We start from the raw sequence: 23,171 nt of genomic DNA, 5'->3' as shown, positions 1-23,171 counted from the left end.
TCCTTCCTTCCTTCCTTCCTTCCTTCCTTCCTTCCTTCCTTCCTTCCGTCCTTCCTTCTTTCCCTTCTTTCTTTTTTATTGTTGGCCTAAATTTTACCTCCCTGATCATTGGTTTCCTCAGCTGTAAAATGCTGATGATAATTATATCTAAATTATGCAGTTACCGAGATTAAATGAATTACATAATATTCTTCCCACCTGCTTGCATGAATGTGTTTGAGATTGGGTCATTTTGCAGATAAACAATGGCATCTTCTACTTTTATCTGGCAGACTTAAAATGATACCATCATTTTCAGATTTTTTTTCCCATTACTTACCTGAAATAGACATGTCATCATGTTGCACTTTAATTTTCCTTTCTTAATATTTTACTTCTTAAATTTAGCATCTTTTTGGTGTTATTTAAAATGCCTCTATTTATTTTTTAAAGTAATCTCTATGCCCAATGTGGGGCTTAAACTCACAAACCTGAGAGCAAGAGTCACATGCTCTACTGACTGAGCCAACCAGGTACCCCATAAGATGCCTTTAAATTTAACTACAAGGGCACCTGGGTGGCTCAGTTGGTTAAGCGACTGCCTTCAGCTCAGGTCATGATCCCGGAGTCCTGGGATCGAGTCCCACATTGGGCTCCCGGCTCGGCGGGGAGCCTGCTTCTCCCTCTGACCCTCTCTGCTTTCATGCTGTTTCTCTCTCTCTCTCTCTCTCTCTCTCAAGTAAATAAATAAATAAAATCTTTAAAAAAAAAATTTAACTACAAAAATTGTCTTCATGTACAGCACCTTCACATTAGATTTAAAGTGATGAATTCTGAAAACAGTAGTGAACCATTTTAAGTTATAATGAAATGGTTTATATTATTCTATTTCAACTGCATTCTCTAGATATGGTATCATTATTATGTTTAATCACAACAAATTTATTTCATCTTAGGATTATATTTGTCTTCATATTTTGAATGCATACTTACCAAATAGTAAGCTTTAAGAGACACCTTTTATCACTAGATGCTGATACTTGAGATTGTACTACATTTGGAGTTTCTGGCAGAGTGTCTTTCCTGTGTCCTGCTACCATTTCCATGGAGAAAACATTTAGGTTCTTTAAATAAACTAGAATTTAATTGCACTGAATTCATCATTCTGTGTTTTAACTGTCCCTATTTGTACTCATTGGAGACTCACATGATTTAGGTGGTGTGGGACATCTACCAGAGTTGTGATTACAGATCTGCTTCTCAGGTCTGGGGAGTTTGAGTTCTGAATTTGTCTTCCCAGGGGTGGCTGTACATTCTAACATTAAGGAGAGAGCTATTCGCTTTGTAGTGGTTCTGTGTAGGGCAAGTATGAGCCAACACATTGTCTTAATTAGTTTTCATGTGAGATATACTAGATAATACTTGCATTTTGATGCTTTACATCACATGCTTGATAACCTCAATATTATTCTATTATAGCTTCCCAGTCTTTGTTTCTCCTCCATCACATTAAAATCTTTGATTAGGTCACAGGGCCTTTGGACAAATACACTCTTTCAATTTATGTAAGATGTACCTAGTCTTTTAGCTGGAATGTGTTATTGTTTTACAGACCAAAGCCCAGGAAGCCAAACTTTTTTCCTTTCATGTCACGTATGTAGACCGTTGTTCTCTTCCTGCCATGTTTCTTTTTCCCTGTGGTCATGGTCATCAAGTGACAGAAGTGATAAAACCACTACTTGTGCTTAGGAGTCTTCTGTCCTACTCTGAGCTTTAAAGTGTCTAGAGAAGCTTGCTGGTTTTCAGGATTTCCTCCTTCTCCACATCAGTAGGTGTGGGTAGGCAGTGACCAGTGAGTCTGATGATTATGTGGTCAGGGTTGGGGAAGGTCGTGCCTGTGGGAGTCTAGAGGCTGTACTCCTGGAGGGCACAGCATGGTGGCTTTGGCTATGGCAGGTATGGTTCTTACATCCTCCCTCTGGGAAGATAGCATACATTTTGATTTTCTCCAGTATTCTGTTTTTGTTGTTGTTGTTGTTGTTGTTGTCATTAGCTTCAGAGGTAGAATTTAATTTAGTGATTCATCAGTTGCATATAACACCCAGTGTTCATTACATCAAGTGCCCTCCTTAATGCCCATCACCCAGTTATCCCTCCCCCCACCCCCCTCCCCTCCAGCAACCCTCAGTTTGTTTCTTAGAGTTCAGCATTTCTTATGGTTTACCTCCCTCTCAATTTCATCTTATTTTATTTTTCCTTCCCTTCCCCATATTCATGTTTTGTTTCTAAGTTCCACACATGAATGAAATCATATGGTATTTGTCTTTCTCTGACTGACTTATTTTGCTTAGCATAATACCCTCTAGTTCCATCCACGTGGTTGCAAATGGCAAGATTTCATTCTTTTTTGGCTGAGTAATATTCCATATTGTGTGTGTGTGTGTGTGTGTGTGTATTACCACATCTTTATCCATTCATCTGTCTATGGACATCCAGGCTCTTTCCATCTTTTGGCTATTGTGGACATTGCTGCTATAATCATTGGGCTTCAGGTGTCCCTTTGAATCACTATGTTTGTATCCTTTGGATAAATACCTAATAGTGCAATTGCTAGGTCATAGGGTAGCTCTATTTTTTTTAAAGATTTTATTTATTTATTTGAGAGAGAGAGAATGAGAGACAGAGAGCATGAGAGGGAGGAGGGTCAGAGGAAGAAGCAGACTCCCTGTCGAGCAGGGAGCCCGATGCGGGACTCGATCCCGGGACTCCAGGATCATGACCTGAGCCGAAGGCAGTCGCTTAACCAACTGAGCCACCCAGGCGCCCAAGGGTAGCTCTATTTTTAACTTTGTGAGGAACCTCCATACTATTTTCCGAGTAGCAGCACTGGTTTGCATTTCTCCAGTATTCTAGTTGAGGCAGGCTCATGTTTATTGGTGGGAAGTAGCCAACTAATGTGAAGTCCTTCTCTCTCTCCTGAACCATCTTAGTGTCTATGGACATTAGATGCTTTCTCTTATGGAGTCTGAAGTTCTTCTTTATAATACAGTTTCCCCTTTCTTCACTATACAGTATTTCTTCACTTGTATACTAGGTTGATCATGGTTTCTACTCACTCTTCAGAATATTCTTTTCTAGCTCCTTCCAGTGTTTTTGTTTCTAATTTTTAAAGAATGCTCACTGTTTTGGCAAGCTCTGGCTGCCTATAACAAAATACCATGACTGGGTGGTTTAAACAATAGAAATTTATTTTCTTATGGTTCTGGTGGCTGCAAGTCCAAGGTCAAGGTGCCAGCATGGCTGGTTTCTGGTGAGAGCTTTCTTCCTACCTTATAGATGGCTGCCTTCTTGCTTGTCCCCATAAAGTAGGGAAAGAGAGAGAAAGAGTGAGCTCTGGTATCTCTTCTCATAGGGGCACTAATCTCATCATAAGGGCCCCACCCTCATGACCTCATCCAACCCTAATTACCTTCCAAAGGCCCTGTTTCCAAATACCATCACATGGGGCATTAGGGCTTCAACAATACGAATTTTAGGGAGGCACAGTTCGGTCCATCGCACTTATCTCCAAAAAGAACACGTGAAAAAACATTCCTCAGCAGGAGGGAGAACAACTGAACTTTCTCTCGTCCCCATGCCTGAATGTATCTCTCTATTATATTGTAGCCCTCTGCTCCTGGGATTGGGTTTGTGCCTCTCCTTCCCTCATAGACCATGAACTCTTTGAAGGCAGAGTTTGCCTTACTTGTAGTTTCTACACGTAACAGGGTAATCCCTAAATGTGTTTTAAAAGAATAAATAAGTGATGTCAGTCTTAAACATGCCCTCAATAGTTTTATCACCATGGTTTTGTCAGTGCCCATTTTCTTGGTTGAACTTCAGTTCCTTTTGGCTTTCTTATCCCAATTTCCATGTTGCTGGCTATTTTTTTTGTCCTTTATGTGATAGGCAACACAGGAAGTTGAGCCTTTTAAACTGTTTAGCACAGTTCTTTCCCTAGCTGCTCTGCTGGATTAGCAGTGACAGGTTATTAGCATTTATAGCCTTACTCTGTGTTCCTTTTTTATTATCTATTATTGTGTGCACCTGAGGGGATGGAGGGAAGGCCATGTTCAGTTTTGTCATGTATACTCACCAAAGTTCCACTTGGTCACTTTTTCCCAAATATAAGAATAGCAAATTCCTCCCATTTCAGAAATAAGAGAATCTGTGATTATTAATCTGAGGTGTTTTAAAATTTTTTTATATGTATAATTACACAGAAATCATTTCACTGAAAAACCCCACAAATCAATTCCCAAGTTGTCAAGACGGCACCCACCAAAATTCAAATGGAACCAAACCGAAACATAACACACACATACACACACACACACATGCACATACACCCCAATAAATGAAGTTATCATTAATTACACACTTTGATATATTTGGAATTTTCATAGTTAGTAAATTTTTGAGGTTAGAAAGATAGAAATCCTGGTGTCTGAATGAAGACCAGAAGAAATAAAATAGAAAGCAAAGTAATGAATTATGTTAAAAATGAAAGGGCTGTGAATCCAGACATCAAATATGACCAAGTGTGAGCTATTTTATTTCTTTGAGTGTTGCAGAGGCATGAAGCATCTCTGATTTCTCAAGAGTCAATATGAAAAGTCAGTCAAGTAGTTGAAGTTCTATTTCTTTGATGGGAAATTAGGCCAGGCTAGAGAGCACATCAGAGCAGTTTTTGCATATTTTTGAGGTAACAATTGAAAAGGCATGTCTCTCATTAGTATTAGTCATGAACAGCTCAACAAGCCTGGAATATGACAGAAAAGATAGGGCATTGGAGCAGATTTAATACTCTAGCATTACAACACCTTGAGTGGAAGGGCACAAAGGAAGTGCAGAGGCATATCCCCACCCTCTCTGCAGCTTGGCAGCACTACATGTTTTGTTTGGCTTTTTTGGAATCAATGTAACCACTGAATTTTATTTTTTTTTTACTGCTGCAATGGTCTCAACCAGACATCAAATAATAGGATTCTTTTTTTGATGATTCCATTGATTTTTCTTGGCTCTAAGAAAAATTGAGAGAGCAACCTCTTACATAATGTTTAATAAAATGTTGGTTATAACAAAGTCTAGTGACACATGCAATTTTGTGAATAGAGAGAATTGGTAAGCAGTTGTGGATGAAAGGAAAAGTAGAGGAGGCAGGTGAGAAGCATTAACGTGTGATGGGCAGTCAGTATGTTTTACAAAAGAAAAGAAAGGTGCAAGTATTTAGTAAGTAGGTAAAGTAGAGGGTGGTTAAGAGGGCTCATCGTAAGTGGAATTTTAAAAGCAGTTATTTACCTTTAAGATATATAATATCCATATAATCTGTATATGTGTTCAAATGTGGATTAAGTTACACAGACATTAGTGGACAACAATTTTCTCAAGAGTTTGGCTCTATGTTGTGTCAGGGCTTTGTCTGCCCTTACCTGAGCAGACACGTCTTCTTGCACTTAACACCCTGCTGCTGTATTTAGCATTTGTGTACAGATGTCTCAGCTGACTTTCCAATCTTCTTTTTGATTTGTCTAGGGCATGATTCAGAATCTTCCATCAAAGACAGCTCTTGCCAAGTTCATTTTTATGATCCTGTTTTGTGAAGCACACTTCATTTTTTCATACTTCAACAGATTTAAAACATGATAAAGAGTTCTGAGGGCAGTGATAATCTATGGACTCATGCAGATCTGTGAAGGTATCGAGAGGAAGCAATTGCCTCTTTGGTGAGAACGATGACACCGGCTGTACCTTAAAGTCTATGAACGGAATTATAATGGCAACTCGACTTATCAAAAGATTTCAGCTTTGTTCTTGGCTTTGTTTGTGGTGTCATCCAGCCAGTAGCCATGAGTTTGCCAGGTTCAATGGTCAATATCACCATTTGTTAAAAGTGCTACTACTGAATTCTGTTGTAAACGCCTAACTGTTAAGATGGCTGACCACAAACAACACTTTGAACTTTGTGTAGGACTAATAGCAGTTAGTCTTTGGAGATGCAGAACAGGCAACACTCAGAATTTTTGCAGGGAGAAACATGAGAAACCCAGAGGTTATAATTTCAGAATTACCAGCTGGGTCTATACGGTGTCAGCATGCTCAGATGAAAAGGAAAAAAAAAGCAATTGTTCATCAGTGTGCAGCATCAGATCCTTCTTCATGTTGCCTAATTTTTATTTCTGGTTTTGAGAAAAAATTTCCAAAGCAAAGCCACCAATTTATGCATTGCTACTGACTTCCACACATTCATGCATGCCTATGAAAATATAAAATGTACTTTAGGGAGAGGGTAGGGAATTATCTGGGCAATGAGCTAGATGGCTGAGTATATAAGGTAGATAAGATAAGAATAAAGTCTGGGAGGAACTCCCAGTGAGGTAGACAAACATCCCCCCAAATACATGGAAAATATATTTGGGAGATGGAGGAGCAACTACCTGATTGAGGAAGGAAAGGAAGCTTTCACAGAGGAGGTAACCTCTGAACTTTAAAGATAAGTAAGTCGTTGACAGGCAGACCGAGGCCCCAAAATGGTAAAGCATGCAGCCCAAATGCCCAGGCCTCTTGGGACCATATAATAAAGGTCACTCCCTGTGAAGTGGAAATAGCTTAAAACTTTTAAATCACTTTTTCTTCAGTTACCTTTGACAGTTATAAATAATATACACAGAAAACTTGTTTTTAAACAAGCAACCTATTAGGAGCATTTTTATGAGAGATTGTAAGATCATACTTGCCATGAAGGCTAAGTGGGGATTCATGAGAGCTGTAAAGGGGTTCTAGGCAATGGAAAGCCATTACACATTTTATTGCAAGACTCTGAAGTGTGTGTGCGTGTGTGTGTGTGTGTTTATGATTTGGAGGGAAAGCTAAGTGGCAATGTGAAAGATACATTTGGGCAAGGATTGGAAAAGTCTGGAAGCAGAGACATCCATGAAGAATCTCAACTAGTGTAGATGAAGGAGTATGAACTACAGTGCTGCCAAAGGAAAGAGAGAATACAAAATTAAATTGAGTTATTTCATAGGTGGAATTGACCAAATATTTATTCATTTATTGACCAATCATTCAATTAGTATTTTTTAAACACAGTCAATTTTTAAAACATTGTTCTTTGAGGAATAGAAAGATGATAGTTTTTGAGGGGCTTACCTTCCAGTAGGGAAATCAGACATCATACTGTATTAATTAAAGTTCTCTATAGAAACAGAACCAATAGGATATATATGTCTGTGTATGTTCTTGTGTATGCACATGTGTGTATATACATATTTGTATTTATGTGCATATATGTATGTGTATATATATTTGTGTTTCTGGTCTCTTTCTTTTGATGTATACATATATCTATCTATTTATTGATAGAGGACGATTTATGGAATTGACTCACATAATTATGGGGACCGGCAGGTCTGAAATCTGCAGGGCAGTTCAGCAAGCTGGAGACCCAGGAGCACCTGATGTTGTACTCTTGAGTTGGAAGACCTCAGTCTTTTCTTTTAAGGCTTCAACTGATGGATGAGACCCACCTACATTATGGCGGGTAGTCTGCTTTACTCAAAGTCTACTGATTTAGATGTTAATCTCAACTAAAAAATACCTTCACAGTAACATCTAGACTGGTGTGTGACCTAAAATTGGGTACCATGGCTTAGCCAAGTTGACATGTAAAAGTAACCACCACACATACAAATAGCTAAGAGAAACGTGTGTGTGTAAGAAATTGTATTTGAGTTGAGCTTTGAAGAGAAAGTTGAGGGAAAATATTTGAAATGGAAGGCACAGCATGAAAAAAAGGAGGGAAATGAGAAAAAGCAGGGTGAGTGTAGAAAATTATAGTTTCCTTAGATTGGCATGAAGGTAACAAGGAAGAGAGTGATGGGAATTAAAAGTGAAAGAGGAATCATTGTACTCTATGAAGACTGGTATAAGTAGTTTGACTTCATTCTGCAGGCAGAGGGAGTCTAGTAGAGTTTTTTGCTCAAACGATTGATTTTCTTTACATTACTATTGAGTTTAATCTGACAGCAAGCCAAAATCAGGGCCAGCATGGTGTTATTTGGTTTCTGTGGGGCAATTGTTCTTCCTTCTTGTATAATAATTCAGAATTATTCACTCCAAAGATGGCTGTGAACAAGACTAAAACCATAATTTAGAGTTTCAAGATCATTCAAGATCATTATTGTCAGAAAACTGCTCGTAATTATTTTATAAAAAGGTGTTATCTGTTATAAGAAGAGGGCATAAATGAAAAAGAACCTATAGGTGAGATGTAATTCTTCAAAAATGACTAGATTTGGAAATAAATTCTATTATCCTGCCTGAGTTCTTTCTTTAAACCCTTGGTGAACTTGTTGAGAAAAATTTATGTAACACTGGTTAAATGCCTGGCTGAAAAGAGCAGATAGATAGATAGATATTTACTCTTTTATATCAATGATTCTTTATTTAAAAAAATTTTATAGGTGTTGATTAACCAACTTGAATTCACTCTAACCTGACTTTGGTTAACTCTGGCCCGTTCAACTAAAGTGTTTCTTGTATTGCTTACACAGTTGGTGGGGTTTTCCTCTTTTTGTGTTTATAATTTATTTTATATGTTTTCAGGACACTGAGATTTGGTACATTCTCTAGTATGCTGAATCATGGATTGACTTAAAGAAACACGGAAGTTTGGTTATGTTTCTCTAGGGTAAAATATTCACAGACTTCGGAAAAGATTTGTGTCTGTGTTATTGGGGAGTTAATGATAAAGGCCTTGCCCTTCCCATCCCCTCACAGTTCTTTCTTTATGGGACTATCTTAGGAAGATGTCCCATCTAGCTAACTTGCTGTGCATTAAGAGGTGTTTCTTTTTTGTTTTGTTTTGTTTTGTTTTAAAGAGTAATGAGTAGCTTATACTAAACTGGTTTCTAAGAATCTATGGTATTGGACATCCCAGGAGTCTGCCTGGGAGCATGGTGTTACAAGTGTGACTTTGGAGTCGGACTGCCTGGGTTAGAACCTGGCTCTGTTACCAGTTGTGTGCCCTTGGGTAAGCTACTTAACCATTCTGTCTCACTTACTGCATCTGCAGAATGAGGGTGGTAATAATCTATGTAATGAAGTTGTTGCAAGGATTGGATGATTTAATGACATGCAAAGTATTTTATTTTTAAGATTTTATTTATTTTAGATGGGGATGGCAAAGGGAGAGGGAGAGAGAGAATCTCAAGTAGACACCCCACTGAGCACGGAGCCTTATACTATGCGGGGCTCCATCTCACGACCCTGAGACCATGACCTGAGCTGAAAACAAGAGTCCAATGCTTAACCGACTGAGCCACCCAGGTGCCCCATGACATGCAAATATTACAACAGTGCCTGACACATAGTACACACTCCATAAGGGTCGGCTGTTATCATTTTAGATGAAAACTGGTGACGACACATCAGAGTTATTCTGAAGAATCTAGTCCCATTAGCAAATATGGAATGGCTGTCTTTGGCATATATGGAATTTTACTGCTCTGGAAAAACCACTATATCTACGCAAAGTTGTTGGTGGATAAAGCTATAATTTCCTCTTTCCTAGGCCCTCTCTTCCTTTTAGATATCTAGTTATTGTCCAAGCCAGGAGGGATTCGTTAAAGAAACAATGTATAGTCAGTTTTAAAATGATGGAGAGGACAGGATTTCACAGCTGTTCAGATATAACCTATTCAATGACTTATAGATAGGTAGGGAATAGTTAGAATTATTGTCAGGCTATAATGGAGATTATGTTTTTTTGTTTCTGTATATGTAAATATCCCTAAGAGCATATTGATCCTTAAAAACTGATTGAATGATATTTGATTATTGATAAGTAAAATCACTCTTGCAAACAGCTTTTGACTTTTATGGCCAGATAGATAACTTATCAAGGATGTTGTACAGCATGGGCTGTAAAAATTCTGTAAGTCTATCAATACAATCAGAACACTTGTGTGACAATTTGCTTTACTGTCATATGGATATTCTAGAAAATCATATATGCTATGATAACCAGATTAGGCAGCAGTTATGTTCCATGGGAAAAATTCAAGTTTTAAATGTTACTACTAAAAATTTAATTCTGAGTCAGCCATAACTACTTCTTCTATGTCTTATAGAGCTAGAAAAGCAAAGAGAAGGAAATCTGTAACTCTTATCCCTTAGAGCCAGAATAGATACAGAAAAACAAAGAATATTCTATTTAATTGGTTTCTTTTTATATACCGTTTTGGTATTTTGCAAATCCCATTTTATTTTTATTGACATCTTAGCTCCTCTGTTCATGTGCCCCACAGCTAGTGATTTTTTTTAACATTCTCAATAACTCTGGTTCTATTTCTTTTCCTCTTGTCCTTAAATAACTGCTAGGTTCTATTCTCTTTCCACTTTTATCCCCCAAAGATGATTCTTTAATTTTCTCTTCTGTTCAAAACTCCTTTGCCTGGATGACTCCAAATTTGTCCATGTAATCTTGGTGATTTCCTGAATGACATTTTCATAAGCTTTTCAGCATGTAGTACTCCGTATGGTTAAAAAGATATTAAAATGTGAGACCAGTTTTGACAGGAAGGATAAACATAAAGATTCTTTCCTGAGCAGTTAAGCGGTGTATAAATTTGACCAATGAGTCATGATGAGAATTCCAGAAGTTAACAGTAGGTAATAAAACCTTATGAGAAAGCACCTTGTTATTCCACAGGTTTGATAATATTGTGGGTCAAATCGTCTCCCGCAAGAGCAGAGCAAAATCTCATGACTATATCTCTTTAATGCAGTCCACATACTTGTGTATCATCATTTTTCAGCAGGTATTTGAGTGCCTACTTTTGGTATAGCACACTAGTATTATGAGTGGGTTCTTTTGCTTTTGAATTTACAAAACCTGTTTTCACGTCTCAGAGAATACCTTTTGGTTTATCTTTATAGTAGTTTAAGATGGTAAGATCTTCAATAACAAAGCAAAATATGAGAATCCACTGCTATTCAGGAAACATTTATAAGGCACTGCCTGGATGTCCAATTCATCAGCAGACATGTCGGGAGGCAGGATACATAGTATAAATCAGTTCCAGACTTCACCAGTCTATGTCCTAGAGAAGGGGCGGCGGGGAGAGGAGATAAACTAACATTTAGTGAGCATTGGGCAAGATCCCTCACAAATATTCTTATTTAATCTTAATGACAATATTGCAATATACCCATTACCTTTATTAGTACAGAGTATTAGTATTACCTTTATTTTATGGAGAGAAAACGGAGTCTCAGAGCAGTGATGCAGCATCCCATGGTCACAAGGCCAGTATAAATAACAGCAGGGATTTCAACTCAGCTCTGTCCTCCTCACAGTCCGAGCTCTGTCTCTACACGACACTGGCCATTAATAGGCAGAAAGGAAAAAGTACCATGCAAGTAAATGATTATGGGCGCTTGCAATAGTATGCCTCCATGGAGGGGGAAGTGAAACTGATCATCTATCAGGTGAAACTGATAATCTGTCAAACTGGAGATCAAACTTTCTCTTATCGTCCTTGAAACGATAAAACAGACCAAAAAACTTGGGAAAATGTCTGTACTTGATTAAAGCAGAACTTTTCAGACTGTGCTTGATTTCTATTCTCTCCACAGACTGACTCTTCATATGTGTCCTACCTAATATCAACAGATCTTAAGGTGCAAGGACAAGTGGCTTTTTTTTTTTTAAGATTTTATTTATTTATTTGACAGAGAGAGACACAGCGAGAGAGGGAACACAAGCAGGGAGAGTGGGAGAGGGAGAAGCAGACTCCCTGCAGAGCAGGGAGCCCGATGCGGGACTCGATCCCAGGAGCCTGGGATCATGACCTGAGCTGAAGGCAGATGCTTAACGACTGAGCCACCCAGGCGCCCCAAGGACAAGTGGTTTTATGGAAATTCCTAGTGCAGTACAGTTACTTCAGTATTTAGCGTTTTATGGGAAAGATTCTTTCCCGTGGTCCTTTTCATAGGGATGACTTCTGGGAGAATACCAATTGTGAGATAGAAGCTAAGTTTTAAAATGAAAACATGTCTGATAGCTCAATATAGAGTTAGTCATAGGATAATAATAGTGATCTAAAACAGGCTTGGAGATACACATCTAATACATAAATGTTTGTCTATTCCAAATTTACTTGTCTTTCACTTTCTGCTTCTATTACTAATCTGAGAAGAGTATTTGTGTGTGTGTGTGTAATTCTTCACTATCTAAGTTATTTTCCCTGAGAGTATGTTAAGTTTGATACAGTTAGAAGATGTGCCAGATGCATGGAAAAAAAAAAATAACAACAACCCAGGACTAGTTTCCAGTAGATTGGAGCTGGTATAAGCTGTGGTTGTTCTTCTACATTGTTTTGACTCCTTGTCTACTTGAGTAACTGATAATTCCTAAGATGCACATCTGACAGTCATTTACATTGGGCAAATTGAAGATTTTTGGGCTAACACAGTGGTTGGCAAACTACAGCTGCTGTTTTTGTAGGTAAAGTTTTATTGGAACACAGCTACCCCCATTTGTTGACAGATTGTCTGTGTCTGTTCTCATGCTACAATGGCAGTTGACTAGTAGTCACCATATATTTGGGAAAGTAAAAATATTTGCTACCTGAACCTTCAAGAAACATTTGCTGACCCCTGTTGGGAGCAGCACCCAGCCTTCATTTATATTTGCCTGGACACAATACTAAAGTAAGTCGTATTGCACTAGAGCTTTCCAAATCCAATGTTGCATCAATGATACTTTGCTTTAATCATATTTTAAAATAAGCCAAAGTCCTTTGGATACAGAAGACTAGGAATGAAATATTCAGACTTTCTGGATTTTGTCTTGTCCCCAGTTTGCATCCATAGACTTTCAAAAACATGCATTCTCTTTTATAGAAGCTCAACTTTGTACTGAAATCTGAAATCTCCAAAGAGGATGCAATACACAAAAAATGTGATATCTGGCAACAAAGGATGGGATCAAAATTTAGTCTGTGGTTTTTAAATTAATACTCTGTGACGTCTTCATGTTCCTTTCCTTATCTCAGTGTACAGCCTTAAGATGTGCATCATTCATTATAATTCATCCTGCTATGTTTCAGTTTTTCTAGTTTCCTGAATTTAACACGCTCATCACCATTATTTGCAAACTGTGACAAATAAAAACCCTGTTGAAAATGGTTGAGAATTTCAATAAGCTCAAGTTTTGACCTTTTGGCATTTGAGTAACAGATAATTCCCACAGTGATGTAAAAGATGATGAACACCACTGATGCTTTTAGATTTCTTGGTAGTAGAAGCCTGCAGAAAACCAGTATATTTGTTGTATATAATCAGAGGAAAGTTTGGGGTGATTTTCTGAGAGAAATTATTTCTAAATTGTCCGTGTCTTTAAGTTTTATTGAAGCCACTTCACAAAACAATTGCTAAAAAAAATTTACAAAACTGGAGAAATTTCTTGTCTAGTAATATCAGTATTACTATAACAAGAACAGCATAGAGAGGCTCTAAAATCTGTTCTAAGATGAAAACTCATACCAGCAGAAAATAAGCCACAAACAATCTGGAGAATTTAATGAGAGCAACCACCCAGTTTTGCGGATATAATAATTACATTACCTTGATGTATATTTTCACAAGGAATCCATAAAACAAATTCAAAGACAAGCAGATTGCTATCACTAATAGTATCATTTCTCTTTAGAAATAATACAATTGCTACATATTGTTTTGTAAAAAGCAGATTAATGGCACCATCCCAAGCCAAAATACAACATTTAAATATTTTCTATTTCTTATTTAAAATGCTTTTCCTTATGGTTTTTTGCCAAAGGGTTAGAGAAAAGTGAACCTATCAAGATACTAGATTAGCTTGGTGAATTTCAGTATCTCTAGTCTTCTCTAGATGGCAGTCAAGTCATAGGGTTTAAAAAACTGCTCTTGTTGAAAGCCGCATTAAGAATGCTCTACCACTTCCACAGCAAGGTTTTTTGTTTGTCAAAGGGCTCAAATAATGGTGTTGGGAGTGTTAACTCAGGAAACAGACATACATGAGATACAATAAGGTTGAATATAGAGAATGATGCACATCTTTTTTTTTTTTAAAAAAGATTTTATTTATTTATTTGACGGAGAGAGACACAGTGAGAGAGGGAACACAAGCAGGGGGAGTGGGTGAGGGAGAAGCCTGCAGGGAGCCCGATGTGGGGCTCGATCCCAGGACTCTGGGATCATGATCTGAGCCGAAGGCAGGTGCTTAACGACTGAGCCACCCAGGTGCCCCGAGAATGATGCACATCTTAAGACTGTACATTGAGACAAGAAGGAAAGGGGCATGATGGGTCCATAGAGAATCAAGAGAAATAAAACCCATGGATTAAAATTTGATTCCATTCTATGTTGCCAAATATCACATTTTTTTTTGTGCATTGCATCCTCCTTGAGGATTTCAGATTTAAAAACTGGGGTCAGTTGAGAAATTGAGACCATTCTTTTCTGTGAAAGAAAATGTGTACTTGGAAGTCTATAGATGCAAGTTTGGGGCAAGAGAAAATCCAGAAAGTGTGAATATTCTGTTCTTAGTCTTCTGTATGAAAAGGACTTTGATCTATTTTAAAATATGATTAAAGGAAAGTATCATTAATACAATAATTAGTTTTGGAAAGCTCTAGTACAACACAACTTATTTTAGGATTGAGTCCAAGTAAACTTGGATAAAGTTTGTACTGGTGCTCCTCAAAAGCAAAGTAATCAGTGTTAGGTCAAAAATCTTTAACTTGCTCATTTTATTTTAAAGATATTTATTTATTTATTTATTTATTTATTTATTTATTTATTTTAGAGAGAGACAGAGGGAGAGAGTGTGAGTGAGGGGAGGGGCAGAGGGAGAGGGAGAGAGAATCTCAAGCAGACTCCTAGCTGAGGACAGAGTCTGATGCAGGGCTGGATCTCATGACCCTGAGTCCATGACCTGAGCCGAAACCAAGAGTCAGTTGCTTAACCAACTGAGCCACCCAGGTGCCCCTAGCTTGCCCCTTTCAAATGGCTGATTGTGAATCCTGAGGAAATTGATCGTGTAGCATATGTTTAACATGCAACAAAATTTTTTGACTGCTTACTACGTACTGAGCATTGTGCTTAATGCCAAGGATTTAGTTAGGTATTGGTCCCTATTCCAGTGGCCTCATGAATGTACACTATAGTAAGACAGATAAAGCCAGAGTCAAATGGGAGTACCTATTGTTTCATGCTTCCAGTATAGGATGGAGAAGAACTGAAATGACATAGATTTTCCACCAAGATCTTTGTCCAGGACTGGGATTTAATAAAAGAATAATGAAAATATCAAGAAACCATAATAATGTATTGTATATCCAAATGAGCTCTATGTTTTTACTTTATCTATACTCATTCCATGAAGCCAGCAAGATGGGTATTAACATCTCTATTTATGGGTAATGAAAGTCAGGGAAGTAAAATGATTTTCCTAGGGGCACACATACAACCATGATTCCAGTTGGAATTTCGATACCTCTGAGGCTTATGCTCTTTCCACCGCACCATGCTGCCCCTTATTTGCAGCTGCCCTGTTGTGTGCATTCAGATGGACTCATTTACACACAGGGATTGTGGGTATGATCTTTCTCAGGTTGATTTGTATTTGAGGAGACTCTGGAAAGCTCAGTGCTTAATTTAAAGGACTTTCTGTCTGATGACACAATATCATGGAATAGGAAGGGAGATGTTTTGGCATCAAGAATATTTTCCTTATCTTTTAAATCAAGTGCTACAATGATTCCTACTCCCCTGGTCCTGATGTGACTTAAAATGTAGCACAAAGGAAAAAGAAAAAAATATCTTTTGCACTTGTAGGCTTGTGAACTTTGGGGTCTGGAAGTGAGTGTGAAGTTATGGGGACAATAATTGGGCATGTGGAGTAGTATTTCTGCAATTTCTGTGACCCTAATGACAAGATCATTTTACTCAGAAGGAGCCCCTTGGTAAGTCTCTTCATCATCCCCAGGGCTCAGTACCAGTGAGGTGGTAGGAACAGACATTTTTCTGATGGTGTGTGTATCAGTGTCTCAGGGATGTGGTAACGAAGTATCACAAACTGGGTGGCTTAAAACAACAGAAATTTGTTGTGTCACAGTCCTGGAGGCTAGAAGTCCGAAATCAAAGTGTTGGTAGGACCAGGCTCTCTTGGAAACCTCAAAGAGTCTTTTCTTGCCTCTTTCTAGCTTCCTGGTGTTTGCCAGCACTCTTCGGCGTTCCTTGACTTGCAGTGAGTACCTTCAGTCCCTGCCTCCATCTTCCCAGGGCATTCTCCCTTCATGTCCCTGTGTCTTCACATGGCTGACTTCCTTCCTTCTTTCCTTCCTTCATTATTTTTATTTTTAATTTTTAAAGAGTTTATTATTTTTAAGTAATCTGTACACCCAATGTGGGGCTCAAACTTAGAACCCTTAGATCAAGAGTTGCATGCTCTACTGACTCAGCCAGCCAGGTACCCCTCACATGGCTGTCTTCTTGTAAAGGCACCAATTTTACTGGTTAGGGGCCAACCTTATTCTAGTATAACCTCAACTAATTACATCTATCATCACCCTATTTCCAAATAAGGTCATATTCGGAGATATCGGCAGGCTGGAACTTCAGCATGTCTTTTTTGGGGAGAGATAGTTTAACCCATAACTATGAGTTAAGCCCAAAGCAGATTCTAGTACTAATTCTGTCACTAACTAGCTATGTAACTAGCATTTACGTCTCCCTGGACTTTAGCTTCTCATCTATAAAATGTAGGCATTAGAAAATTTGACCTCTAGGGACACCTGGGTGGCTCAGTTGGTTAAGCGTCTGACTCTTGATTTCAGCCCAGGTCATGATCTCTTCAGCTCAGGTCATGATATCAGGGTTGTAAGATTGAGACCTGTGTTGGGCTCCATGCATGCTGAGCGTGGAGCCTGCTTGAGATTCTCTCTCTCCCTCTGCCTCTGCCCCTCCCCTCACGCTCTTTCTCTCTCCCTTTCTTTCAAAATAAATAAATAAATCTTTAAAGAAAAGAGAAAAGGAAAAAAAAAATTTGACCTCTAAGGTCCTATTGTATTGGTTGATAATGGGAGCACAGCCTCTGGTCATGAGCCTCTGGCCCATGGACATTTCAATTAGGACAGGCTATGGCTCACTGGGCTTGACATGATGAAATTCCCTTCCTACCCCTGACCCTGACCTCCTTCTTTAGTCAGTTGTTAGGCTTTGGGAATCCTCGGGATCTGAGATTTTATTAATTTTACTTCTATGCGGAGCTTTCTGGCTCTGCAGCATGCCATGAAGCACCAAAGAGAAAGGTGTAAGGAAGGAAAGTCAGATATATAAACAAGATACCATAGAACTAAAGCGAAAAACAAGGAAAATGACCAAAGCTCCAATAGGTTAATGGTGATAGACTCCAACTTGACTTCTGGCTGAATGAATCAAGCAAAATTATTGTGTAGGTACTAAATGCAGACTTTGTCATGTGACCATGCTTCTCCAGTGGCTTATTTAATTACACTGAAACTGTTGTGTTTAGGATCAATCTTCTAAGTAGCATGTTCAGAGCTAATTAAGTTCATATATGATGTTTCCAGTGGCTTTAATTCAATGTAGATTATTTCCTTTAGAAGTGCTGTCATTTTTTTCTCAACATCTGATACTCCCTGTCTGGATGGTTGCAACGCACCTGCTCAGAGTGACCACCAGCCACTTCTGTTGTCACTGTCACTCCTCCTCTGAGAGGTCACTCAGAGGGGATGTCAGGGGCTCTCTGTCCGCTCTCTAGGTAATTGCTGTGTTATGCATGTGAGCTCAAGAGTAATAACGTGAGGTGTCACAGACCCATCAATACTGTCGCTCAAATGAGGGACCCAGTCTGTGACCAGGTTTCTGGTGCCCAGAGCTTCTCTGTTTCCTTGGGTCTCATGCTGGGGTTGAACCCAGCCCTGTACTCTGGCCAGCTGACTGTAAGTAGAATATCCAGATACAAATGAACAGTCAGTAGTTGGGTGCTTTTCCATATGCCGACGATAACCATTTAGAAGGCTTCCTGTAGAAGGAATGTTATAGACACAGATGTGAGACAGGAGAATGGTGACGTGCATGCCACACATTTGCCAACTTGCTAATTTAGATCGAAAGAGACTATAGTCTCACTGGATTCTGTGCTGGTCAGACTACATTTGGACGTGGTGTTTTCTAGTGTCTTTGATAAAACAGAGATGGGAGATCAGAATATTGAGTAGTCAGAAAATTATTGCCTCTCAAAAATGATTATGATAGCATATTTAAACTGAAGAAGTCTAGACTGAGGAGCAGCAAGAAAACAATGCTCAGAGTTGTGGGGGTCATGAAGGCAAAAGCAGATTTGTTCTATGTAGCTCTAGGAATGGAATGTTCTGATGCAGCCACTTTAATGCCATTACATTTTTTCTGCTGCCACTTTTCATGAGCCCATTCTAATTTTGCATGAATTAAACTGTCTTACCAAGAAGAATTTTAATAGTGACCCATTTTCTGAGCCCATATTTTTATTGTCTTCTATTTTCCTTTAATTTGTCACATTTATTTTCAAACCTGGCTTAAGCTTCTCTTTTATTTTTGTTTTCATGAATTTAAATTGTTAGAAAATTCCTCATTATTATTATGCAATTAATAAATCAATAGAATTTTAGTATGTTAGTGACCAGTGTGCTTTTATTTCCACAAATAATTATGTATTTAAAATATATACAAACTGTAAAGAACATTCCAAAAAAGCAACTATCCACCACCTTTTCTTAAAAAAGTTCTACTGAGATACAGTTCATATACCATAAAATTTACCCACTTAAATTGTATAATTCAAAGGTTTTTAATATTTTCACAGTATAGCATATTAGTATTCACAGTATATATCATACTATACTCACATTAGTCAACTATGATCACAATCTAATTTTTTAGAGCATTTTATTAACTCTGGAAGAAATCCTCTGGTCATTAGCTGTCACTCCCAATTTCTCCCAATGCCCTCAGCCCTTGACAACTGCTAATCCACATTCTGTCTCTATAGTTTTTCGTATTCTGAACATTACACGTAAATGGAACATACAATATGTAGTCTTTTGTGACTGGCTTCCTTCATTTAACAGAATGATACAAAGATTTATCACACTGTAGCATATATCACTTATCTCATTCCTTCCTACTGCTGAATAATATTTCATTGTATGGATGTATAGTATTTTATTTATCCATCACGAGTTGATGGGCATTTGGGTTGTTTTCACTTTTTAGCTGTTATTAACAATGCAGTTGTGAACATTCAGGTATAATTTTTTTTTTAAGATTTTATTTATTTATTTGAGAGAGAGAGAATGAGAGAGAGTGAGCATGAGGAGGGGAGGGTCAGAGGGAGAAGCAGACTCCCTGCCGAGCAGGGAGCCCGATGCGGGACTCGATCCCGGGACTCCAGGATCATGACCTGAGCCAAAGGCAGTCGCTTAACCAACTGAGCCACCCAGGTGCCCCAGGTATAATTTTTTTGTGTGGCTGAATGTTTTCATTTCTTTTGGGAATCACTCGTTCTTATGGAAGCTCTATGGTACTTTTTTTTTTTTTAAGGTTTATTTATCTATTTTTAGAGAAAGGGAGAGAGAGAGAGAGAGCGGGGGGAGGGGCAGAGGGAGAGAATCTCAAGCAGACTCTGGGCCGAGTGTGGAGCCTGAAGTGGGGCTTGATCTCACAACCCTGAAATCATGACCTGAGCTGAAATTAAGAGTCGGAGGCTTAACCGACAGAGACATCAAGGCCCTCCGGAAGCTCCATGTTTAACAGGTGGAGAAACTGTCAAATTGTTTTCCAGAGTGGCTGCACCATCTTACAATTCATCAGCAAAGTAGGAGGGCTCCAATTTCTCTAATCTTTGTGTACGCTTGTTATTGTTTGTCTTTTTGACTATAGCCATTCTAGTGGGTTTTCATTAGCATTTCCCTAATGACTAGTGATGTTGAGCATTTTTTTCATATGCCTGCTGGCCATTTGGAAAGGCTCTATTCAGATCCTTTGCCCATTTTTAAGTTGGGTTATTAATCTTTTTGTTATTGAGTTGTAAGTGTTCTTTATATTTTCTGGACATAAGTCCCTTATAAGAAATATTTTGCAAATGTTTCCTCTCATTCTGTGGGGTGTCTTTTCATTTTCTTGTTATTGTTTGTAGCACAAAAGCCTTAATTTTTTTAAATATTGTTTTTTATTTTTTATTTTAGTTTTTAAGTTTTTTATTTTAATTTCAGCATAGTTAATACACAATGTTATATTAGTTTCAGGTGTACAATATAGTGATTCAACAATTCTACACGTTATTCTGTGCTCATCATGACAAGTATACTCTTAATCCCCTTCACCGATTTCCACCCTCCCACCCACCTCTCCTCTGGTAACCATGTTTGTTCTCTATAGTTAAGAGTCTATTTCTTGGTTTGTCTATCTCTTTTTTCTTTTGTTCATATGTCTTGTTTCTTAATTCCACATATGAGTGAGATCATATGGTATTTGTCTTTCTTTGACTTATTTGACTTAACATTATACTCTGTAGTTCCTTTAGTTCAACCCATATTGTTACAAATGGCAAGATTTCATTCTTTTTATGGCTGAATAACATTCCATTTTATATATATACCACATCTTCTTTATTCATTCATCTATTGATGGACACTTGAGCTGCTTTCATAGTTTGGCTATTATAAATAATGCTGTAATAAACATAGGGGTGCATATATCCTTTTGAACTAGTGTTTTCATATTCCTTGGGTAGTGCCATTACTGGATCATAGGGTAGTTCTATTTTTAAGTTTTTGAGGAACCTCCATACTGTTTTCCACAGTGGCTGCACCAGTTTGCATTTCCACCAACAGTATCAGAGGATTCCTTTTTTCTCCACATCCTCACCAACACCTGTTGTTTCTTGTGTTGTTGATTTTAGCCATTCTGACAGATGTGAGGTGGTATCTCATTGTGGTTTTGATTTGTGTTTCCCTGATGATGAGTGCTGTTGAACATCTTTTCATGTCTGTTGGCCATCTGTATGTCTTTTTTGAGAAATGTCCGTTCATGTCTTCTGCCCATTTTTTAATTGGATTATTTGGGTTTTTTTGGTGTTGAGTTGTGTAAGTTCTTTATATATTTTGTATACTAACCCTTTATTGGCAATGTCATTTGCAAATATCATCTCCCATTTAGTAGGTTATCTTTTAGTTTTGTTGGTTGTTTCCTTTGTTGTGCAGTCTGCATTGGTGGTACAGTGGTGGGCATAGCTGCCTTCCTTTGTTGTGCAGAAGCTTTTTATTTTGATGTAGTCCCAATTGTTTATTTTTGCTTTTGTTTCTCTTGCCTCAGGAGTCATAACTAGAAAAGAAGTTGCTACAGCTGATGTCAGAGAACTTATTGCCTGTGCTCTCTTCTAGGATTTTTATGGTTTCAGGTCTCACATTTAGGTCTTTATTCATTTTGAGTTTATTTTTGTGTTTATTCTTTTGCATATAGCTGTCCAGTTTTCTCAGCAGCTTTTGTAGAAGAGACTTTTTCCCATTGCATATTCTTGCCTCTTTTGTAGAAGATTAATTGACCATATAAGCATGGGTTTATTTCTTGGCTTTCTATCATGTTCCATTGATCTATGTGTCTGTTTTTGTGCCAGAACCATACTGTTTTGATTACTACAACTTTGTAGTATAAATTGAAATCTGGAATTGTGATACTTCCAGTTTTGTTCTTCTTTTTCAAGATTGTTTGGGCTATTTTGGGTCTTCTTTGGTTTCATACAAATTTTAGGATTATTTGTTCTAGTTCTGTGAAAGATGCTATTGGTATTTTGATAGGGATTGCCTTGAATCTGTAGACTGCTTTGGGTATATGGACATTTTAAAAATATTTGATCTTCCAATCCATGAGCATGGAATATCTTTCCATTTGTTTGTGTCATCTTCAATTTTTTTCATCAGTGTTTTATAGTTTTCAGAGTACAGTTCTTTCACCTCCTTGGTTAAGTTTATTTCCAGGTATTTTATTATTTGGGGGGCAATTGTAAATGGGATTGCTTTCTTAATTTCTCTTTCTTGTAGCTTCATTATTAATGTATAGAAATGCAATGGATTTCTGTATGTTGATTTGTATCCTGCGATCTTACTGAATTCATTGATCAGTTCTAGTAATTTTTTGGTGGAGTCTTAGGGTTTTCTCTATATGTTATTATGTCATCTGTAAATAGTGAAACTTTTACTTCTTTCTCACTAATTTTGATGCCTTTTATTCCTTTTTGTTGTCTGATTGCTGTGGCTAGGACTTCCAGTACTATGTTTAGTAATAGTGGTGAGAGTGGATATCCTTGTCCTGTTCTTTATCTTAGAGGAAAAGCTCTCAGTTTTTCACCATTGAGTATGATGTTAGCTGTGGGTTTTTCATATATGGCTTTTATTATGTTGAGGTATATTCCCTCTAAACCTACTTTGTTGAGGGTTTTTGTCATGAATGGATGTTGTACTTTGTCCATTGCTTTTTCTGCATCTACTGAAGTGATCATATAGCTTTTATTCTTTCTCTTGATGTGATGTATCACATTAGTTGATTTGTGAATATTGAACCACTCTTGCATCCCAGGAATAAATCCCACTTGATCATGGTGAATTTTTTTTTTTAAATATACTGTTGGATTTGGCTTGCTAATACTTTGTTGGGGATTTTTGCATCTATGTTCATCAGAGATATTGGCCTGTAGTTCTCTTTTTTTGTAATTTCTTATCTGGTTTTGGTATCAGGGTAAATGTAGTCCTCATAGAATAAATTTGGAAGTGTTCCTTCCTCTTCTATTTTTTGGAATAGTTTGAGAAGAATAGGTATTAACTCTTCTTTAAATATTTGGTAAAATTCACCTGTGAAGTTATCTGGTCCTGGACTTTTGTTTGTGGGGGGGTTTTTGATTACTGATTCCATTTCATTGCTGATAATTGGTCTGTTCAAATTTCCAATTTTTCCTGATCCAATTTTTTTCCTAGAAACTTATCCATTTATTCTAGGTTGTCCAATTTGTTGGAATTTTTCATAATTATTATCCTTTCTGTGGTGTC

This window comes from Neomonachus schauinslandi, chromosome 2 (genome assembly GCF_002201575.2).
Source record: "Neomonachus schauinslandi chromosome 2, ASM220157v2, whole genome shotgun sequence".
Taxonomy (NCBI): domain Eukaryota; kingdom Metazoa; phylum Chordata; class Mammalia; order Carnivora; family Phocidae; genus Neomonachus; species Neomonachus schauinslandi.
The sequence above is the reverse complement of the archived record's forward strand: the minus strand, read 5'-3'. Positions refer to the sequence as shown.